Raw genomic sequence first — 8,569 nt, forward strand, 5'->3', positions numbered from 1 at the left:
CTAAATTCAGGCACCACGTGTTATCTGGGAGTGGAGCCAGCAGTACTTTCTTTGCTGAAACGACAACGTACTACTCTTTCTCCTTTAAAGCTACGGCAGACCTTACTGGAAGTACTTCTAAATTTGGTTGCCGTTACGGAAACCTTTCTTCGCAGAGAGCAAATTGTTCTGCAAGAAGGGAAAGCACAGCCAGTACACCAGCCAGTAAGCATTAAACAATGGCTCTGTGTCTTAAGTCTGCACAAAATATTGAACATTGATTGTCACTGAGCCTAATGTCTTCATCGCAAAGGACTACTTAGGAAGTAATACCCAATATAGTATATATACAGTGCTGTGAAAGTATTTCCCCCTTCACAGATTTCTTTTGTAGCCCGTTTCTTTGTCAGTTAAGTGTAATCGTAAAACTACTATTAATGTACTTTAAGACAACCAGAGTATGCATGAAATACAATTTTCAAATGAAAAACAACAAGTATGCCTGCCAACCTGGTCCTCTGTAAAAAAAAGTAATTGCCCTTCGAAACATACATTAACTGTGCAGCCCTTGGTAGCGACCGCTACCATGAAGCGTTTCTCGCAACCTGTGGATGAATTTTGTCTGTCTCTTCTTTGCAGACATGTTGTAATTCAGACACATTGAAACAGCAGTGTTTGTGTCATGCTACATCAAATCAACTGGATTGTAGCAGTTCACAAGTGGCCTTGCTGGTGTACTTTTGATTCTTGTTGTGCAGCATAATCTAATTGTGCTTGATTTTAAACTCACAGACTGATGACCGGACATCCTCCTTCTGGGTTTTCTGGTAAAAGAGCAGCATTCACGGTTTCATCAATACACAGTTCTCATGTTTAGAAATGGCTGCGTAAGTTTGGCTATTTATTCTATTTTTTTTTATTATTATTTTTTTTACAAAGCTTGCAATAGTTATTTCATGTTGGGTGGAATGATGTTCCAACTGTCCAGTTAGGGTAAGTACAGTCTTCACTGCATCCCAATAATCTGAAAATACAAAGGACAGCAAAGTGGAGTTGAGTGCCGAATGTCACTGAGTTTGGCTTGGAAACATCGACCGCAAGCATCAACCATCGAAAACAGCAATCTGCTCTGATCATTTTTATAAACTATTTTGTTCATGATTTAGTACATCATAGCTACGCTACACTGAACCTCCACATGGTAACCACTCGCTCTACCTGCGTAATTCCCTATATATTGTAAAATTGTGCATTATTTGAATTGGCACACTTCAGATTGTCATTAAAAATATTGTAGTTGTCAAGTTGATAATTCGTTACTGGCATCAAATGCAACACAGTCGCCTCACAACAATGTCCGTTCTCTACCTCATCCGGGTTGATCCCGAAAGCAGCAGTTTTGTGGATGTATCGTTCTCTTGCACATTGGTGACGAGTTTCTTTTTGTTGGTCTGGAAGCCTTGATCATGGTTGCCATGTGCTGCGCTTGCCTACAAAAATGGCAGTATAATGGCGTAGATCACTTCTGTTTCCGACATGTTGGAACTATGCATTGCAGCAAGTCATTCGTGTCCCAGATCAGCGTACTGCCAACACCAGCTTTTACTGTAGATATGATGCTCTTTTTCCAAAAGGCTTAAAGATTTCTTTTGGCAAACGTAAAACATGCCTTTGTGCTGGTTTTGGTTCAGCAGTGGTTTTCGTCCCTGAGCTCCCTCATGGATGCCATTTTTACCCAGTTTGTTTACTCCTGTCTGGTCCTATCATTTTAGCCACATTCATGTGCCACGTGTTCCTTACACTGAGTAACACTACTATATGTGTATCTAATGGGAGGTGGTACAGCTGATAGAGAGAGTGGGGGCAGCCTGGTGCCTGTGGAGCCAGTGGGCGGGAATGCCTTCTGTTACTTTTTACTTCCAGGTCACCTACCATCTTAGAAACCCCAACTCTCTCGCTTTGTCAAGTTTAAATAAAGGATGTGTGTCAGTTTTAGGTACAAATACAAAGCCTCCACAGCAAGCACCATCATACTCAACAATGAGGTTACTGCGAGCCAGGCTGCTACCTTTAATTAATGTTCAGTGTAATTGCATTGCAGCTTCACTTTTACTCAAGCAGTTGAGGCTCATTTTAGATTAATTTTACTTCGACAACTTCACAATGAACATTTTAAAGGAACAGAGTGCCAGCTGAGGCTGAGCTATTATGTTCAAATCTAGCCCTGCCTTTGTCAGAAGTGATGTTTTAGACACGTTTACCCAAATAATTGCTTCCAGCCTTTAAAGGTGTCAGTGTTTGGCATAAGAAATGTATACACTTTCACTTGTTTTTCTTGTCTTCATCCCTCATCCAGCATATTATTTTAGAATATCTACTATTGTCATGAGCTTTCTTTGACAAGATCATTTTTCTTAGTGCAATTCTTTGAAACTGTAAGAACTCCTAAGTAGAAATTAATTTCTTTCAGTATCCAACAGCTATCAAAGATGACATTAAAGATGATCAAAGCAGTTCAAATATTGTATTTTAAATTTTTTTTTATGCAAAATGTTTGACCAAGAGTTACCATTGAATGTAGGGATTTACCTGCAAAGTCCAGAGTTCTTTAAAAAAACATTTAAAAACGACAGTAACTAAAACTTTCAATACCAATAGTGCCAAGAGTCACAACTCAATTATTTTTCCCCACGCCCAAGAAACCAATGGAGGGATATCTTGTCACTCTGTCTCTAAATGAAAAGATGTGAATAAATGGACAAATGGTGGCCCATGTCAAAATTGAGTTTGACATTGTCTTCTATCTAAGAAACAATACAAATTCTGCAAAGACCTGACACAAAATATGTTTCACCCCTGGATGCTCTTTGAAAAAGACAGTTTGTTTGCAGAGGTGCTGTTATATTTCTGTCATTATGATGTTTCTAATTTTTCACAAGTTTATCAACAGATTTGGGAACATTATAGTCCATTCTTTTTAGATGCCTTTCTCATATTTAAAGGATTTGGTCAGAGGTAAATGGCTCAACAAGCAAAAAGCATTTCCTTTTAAACAGTCCGGGACCAGACTGAAATAGATTGAACTTAGAATTAACATCAAACCAGGCAGTATTCATAGGATACCACTGACAGACCCCTTTAAAAGGTTAAAACAGAGTCTTGCATGGCTGGGGAAATATAAACCTATGAATGATGACACAGGACATTTCCAATACTGTGGAGACTTCAATTGTTTTGAATCATGTTGTGTGTATTAGACGAACATGACTTTGTGAAATAATTCTACCTTTTTTAAAAAGCTGTCCAGAGTAATTGGTGTCTGTGAAAAAAAAACGTTCGCTCCATTAGCATGAGCAACGTAAAAGAACATCGTACGAGGCAACTTGGAAAAGGTCACACACGACGATAACAGGAGACAAAGCAGAGGTAATCAGGATGATTTGCAAGAAATTGTACAGAGATAAATGGCTCAATAAACTGGGAGGGAATGAAGAAACTGAAGTGATGACGGAAAAAAAAACCTGAAGGCAATGATTGAAAAATAGATACTACAAAGGGAATGCAGATACGCCATAAACTAAAGATAAAGATCTTGTTAAAAATCTGAACAGAAAACAAAACAGATTCAAAATACAAAGCCAACACAAAACTCAAACAAAGGCCTTGACAGCATGACAGAGGTTCTGTTTCAATAATAATTATGGTACATTAGCAATATCATAATTGAGTGTAACCATTTTATTTTGTAGCAAATATTAAATGAAATAATCAATTCAGGTTTTCATGAACAGCTGACGTTTCGCCCAGTATGGGCTGCATGGTGACGCGGTTGTTAGCTCTGTTGCCTTTCTGCATGGAGGTTGAATGTTGTTCGGTGTTGTTCCTCTGTATGTTTGGGTTCCCCGAGGCTTCCTCCCACAGTTCAAAAACACACGTTAGGTAAATTGACCTCTCTAAATTGCCCTTTGAGGTTTTAGTGTTTGTCTTTCCAGTTTGTCTCTGTGTTACCCTGCAGATGGACTGGCAACCTGTTCAGGTGGTCCCCATCCGCTCACCCACTGACCGCTGGAGATAGCCTCCCCATGACCCAGAAGGATCATAACATGAATCTTAACTCTGGATGTTGCCCTGTCATATTTCATTTCTTTATTTTTAACAGGGACAGTACACATTAAACACTTTGCGTCGTCCTTGTACTAAAATGTGCTATACAAATAAATTTGCCTTGCCTTGCCCTAATGAACATTTCTGTAAATGTGTCAATATTAGCTACAAAGCTAATTTTCAGCTGTTGTCGCTCGACCAGGTGTATAAGGCCAACAAATATTAATAGTTCAAGCATTTAGTAAAAGATAAAAGCGGACAACAAATTTCAAAGTTCATACTTTACATATAACGTAAAAAGTCTTAAATATATACATACATTAGTCAAAGGTCTGGACTCATTCCCTCACTCAACTGAATGAGGAGGTTAGCATTAAATCTAGCATTGAATCCCATTGTTCAATATAGTAACATTTAAACCTTAATCGGTAACATATACATAAAAAGGACATTGGGGCAACGGCAGGGCTTGCAGCTCCAAAGACAAAAACTATAAAAAGGATAGTTAGGAAAAGTTTATTATTTACAAGGTTTCATGTGTATGAAAGAGACCTAGACTGAATGAAGACATTGTTGGTTTGATTTGTGACAATTTTTAATTTGAAACCTAAAGGTGTTAAATGTTGTACATTCCCTCTATAGTGAATGAAACACTATTCCAGACATTACAGCCCTCTGCTGAAAGAACATTCTGCCCAAAGGTGGTACGTCTGTAAGGCACGTTACAATCTCCTCTTACCACAGACCTTGTGTCTCTGCCTGAAGTAGATATCAGTTTTATGAATTCTCTTAATGGTGAGGGTGCACGTCCATGGATTATTTTAATATAAGCAAATTTAAAGAAAAAAAAATCGTCAAAGTTAAGAAGATTGTGATCTTCTAAAATCCAACACTAGTGGTAAGAAATTGGTTTTCCGGCAAATATTATTTATGCTCTTCTGTATAATAAATCTATTTGTCTGAGTGTGGTTTTATTTGTGAGAAACCAGTTTGTAAAACAATACTCAATATGCAAAACCACCATAGCACGCAAAAAGATCCTAGCTGCCTTAAGCGTGATAGATGACCAAATATATTTGAAGTTGTGTAGGCTGAATTTAATGGTTTTAGATATTTTCTTAACATGACTTTTGAATGTATGAGCTGAATCAAGAATCACTCCAAGATACTTGAACTCGTGGACCAGTGGAGTTCCTCCCCTTCTCTAAAATATATTCAAATACTAGTACACAAATATGACGCTGGATCAACTTACGATGATGTAGATGGTGCTTTTTCGATCAGCTCACCCCCTTTAATGATTTTGGTGCTGAGGTCAACAAACTGATGCAATGGCAGGCTTGGTGTAATTTATTTGTTCTGTGTATTTTAATGTTGTTAATGGGGATCAGCTAACATATGCCAACACTATGAATCTATATTATAATCCACATTTGCAGCCTGTGCTGAAATTTGGAAGAAAACCTGCAATAAAAAATGAACTGTCATACAACACGATGCGATTTGGGGAGTTCGAATGTATTCCTGGATGTTACACACTATGTGCTGAGTGTGCTAACTGGATCAGCTGGGAATTTACTAACCTCTTTCAGGAGGCACTTCACATGACTGTGTGCAGCAGCATTGGCAGCTCCCAGGTGTAGCTGAGTGTATCATAAGCCATCTCCTTTAATGAATGGGAAGCAAGAGACCATGTGCTGCTCATCAGACCGTCCCCAAAACAAATGAAATAATCCTTATAATTGTTGCAAAAACCAATGCACTGGGGACTGATTTGCCTTTCTTTTCATTTTAAGGGTCTATGTGCATTTTTTTTTTTATTGCATGGGTACAATCTCAGCCCTGCGGGAGGAGAACCGCTCAGACTGAATCATGAGTCTTACATAACAAGTCATATAATGTCAATGAAAGGCGCATGTAAAAAGAAGCATGAATAACATGGAGAAGGAGCATGCATCAGTTGATACAAGATACGATTTAATGCATTAGTTCGTTTTAGAATCAGGAAAGGCCACCGCTAAATCTCAGGTTTTCTGTCAACATAGGAAACAAAATCAATTTCTAGTCCGTTCTGTACAATCAAATGCTCGATCCGCTCCTGATGCTTACGTAAACGTAAAGCCACAGCTAAATGAGAGCCCTGTATTTTTCTATGAATTATTCCTTATTGCGGTTCACTCCCACGGCCGCGGTGCGTCTGACTCACGAGCGCGCCTCATCTGCCGGCCGCGCGCGCATCAGTCATGCCTCATCCATCGCGCGCCTCTCTTGCGTCGGAGGGTGAAAGAGGAATTTAGTCCGTTATTCTTTAATTATCTCATCCGCTCCCACCGTCGCTTCCTTCGGCGCCCATTTCCAGAGAGAAACCGACTTTTTTTTTTTTTTTTTTTTTAGATTAAACAAACCAAAACGGCATTTTTTTTTTGGACAATTTTTTTTCTTATTTTTTTTTCAACCCCTCGTGAATGAAACAAAAAGAGGGGCAAGACGAGGAGTAACTGGCTCCAGCTGCTGTGCTGTGGTGTGTTTCCTTTATCTTTGTAGGTCGTTGCCTCAACTTGACGCTGTCGACACTCCCGTCACCGTCTACAGCTTGAGGATTTAAATGCCGGGAAGCCACTTAAATGGACTTGGAACTGACGAGACCAGGCGGGCTCATTTTATTCCCGTGGAAAAAAAAATAATAAAATAAGAATAATGAGCCGCTAGGAGCCTGAACATCCCGTGAAGAGAGAAAAAAGAAGGTAAGATAAGACTCTTGCAGTTTATTATGTCGCTGGTGATTAGCCCGCTAATTCACAATTGATGTTAAACAAACAAGAAACACCGAGGTTCCACCTAGAACAGGTGGCGTTCTGCAGCAGCACCAAACAGCTCAGATGAGGGGGGAAAGAGGAAAGTGAACATGAACGCAAATGTTTGAATCACAAATGTGGAGCTGCGTTGCAGGTCTGACCTACATCAAACGGCACCAGAGACACATTTGGATGGAGAAGTGGCCTGATTCCAAAGATGAATGGCACGCAATGCATACCGTAGGTTTAGTTAGGGAAATCAGGAGCGTCATCCACAATACATGTATGCGCTGGAACACTGCTAATTACACAGACCACGCTGAGTATTGACGGAACACCCAGCAATAAAAGGGGACATGTAACCTAGATACAGTAGTGCACCTATTGACTAAGCTGCAAAGAGAGGAAATCATAGCAGTTATTGCAGGTGCAGATATGACTTTATGTTTATGTTAAATGTGTTCATTGGTGATATTCAATGTCATCCATATCTCTTTTCTATATTTGATGATATCTAATTGCAATATTATAGTGTAGCTACCCTACAGAGTACACACATGTTTTGTTTGTATTGTTCTCCCCTTTCAGGAAGTTTTGAACTTGAATTCAGGTGGAGTGGGTACCAAAGTTTCAAAGGTGACCTCATGCTTTCACAACAAGCATAGCTGCATCATGACGGTATTTCCTAACGTACAGTGGCTCGATAAATCGTTTCAAAACTGTTCCCGCATATGTTGGGACATGCAATCTGTACAATTTTAAACATTGCTTTTTCAATGGAGTGAGTAAAAAATGATGTAGTACCCTGGTTTGCGTGACTGTGCACACCTATCAAAGTACGTTTGGATTTTATTTCAGCATTTAGCTTTGATTTGGTACACGATAACCATCAGTAAACTAAATCTGATTAGCCTGAACGTAAAGTTTGGTTTTCCTGATAGGATTTTGAAAGAGTTTGCTCATTTCCATTCTTTAGCTAAAGCCATGAATCACAGAGCACTATTAAATGATCACAATGACCTCCTCCGACATGTATCAGTAAGAAACCCGGTACAATAAAACCTAAAAAGTCCAGAGTTTTGATTTTACCTTATGGCACAGTGAAGACAGCCATCAGCAGAAAATATATATTGGACAAAACTTGCATTCTAAAAGCCAAAATCTTTCTAAATAATAAAAAAGAGGCTAGCAATGTTGACCCAGTACTGGCTGTGTTCGACATGTGACGACGATTTCCAAGTAGGGTTGCAAGACAGACGACCTTTATTCCACATAAAATGTCCAGGCCTATATAAAAGATTGTTAAAGCTTATGAGAGATTAAACCCAACCTCAGCTTTGGTTCTCCATTACAAAAGATACATTTAAATCCAAAATAAACCATACTCATGGCAGAGTTAGTTAAAAATCAATTTTTACTCAATCAAGACTTTTGTTTCTGATTATCAACAAGACAGATATGTCTCAAAAGATAATAAAACAATGTTAAAGGAGCATCATTTTCAAAAATTACAAGTTTTACTTAAAAAATAACATGCCAACAATTATTCATACCTTTCTCAATAACCAGCTTAAAAAAGCTTTATTGGCATTACAGCATCCAAGCTCATCTTATCAATGCTGAGCAGCTTTTGTCACATTTCCGCTGGTATCTTTGATCGTTCATCTTCCACAGTGAACTCTTGAGTGTTG

General features: G+C 38.8%; 1 protein-coding gene across 1 annotated transcript in view; it reads left to right on the forward strand.

Annotated features, from left to right (window-relative positions):
* The first annotated feature begins 6,284 nt into the window (after positions 1-6,284).
* LOC105936434 (probable G-protein coupled receptor 153) overlaps positions 6,285-8,569 on the forward strand; it is a 31,959-nt gene continuing 29,674 nt past the window's right edge. Inside the window, exon 1 of the mRNA XM_012877297.3 lies at positions 6,285-6,827. The gene's annotated coding sequence lies outside the window, so the exon portion shown is untranslated. The remainder of the gene's footprint in view (positions 6,828-8,569) is intronic.

This window comes from Fundulus heteroclitus, unplaced genomic scaffold, assembly GCF_011125445.2.
Source record: "Fundulus heteroclitus isolate FHET01 unplaced genomic scaffold, MU-UCD_Fhet_4.1 scaffold_280, whole genome shotgun sequence".
Classification (NCBI taxonomy): domain Eukaryota; kingdom Metazoa; phylum Chordata; class Actinopteri; order Cyprinodontiformes; family Fundulidae; genus Fundulus; species Fundulus heteroclitus.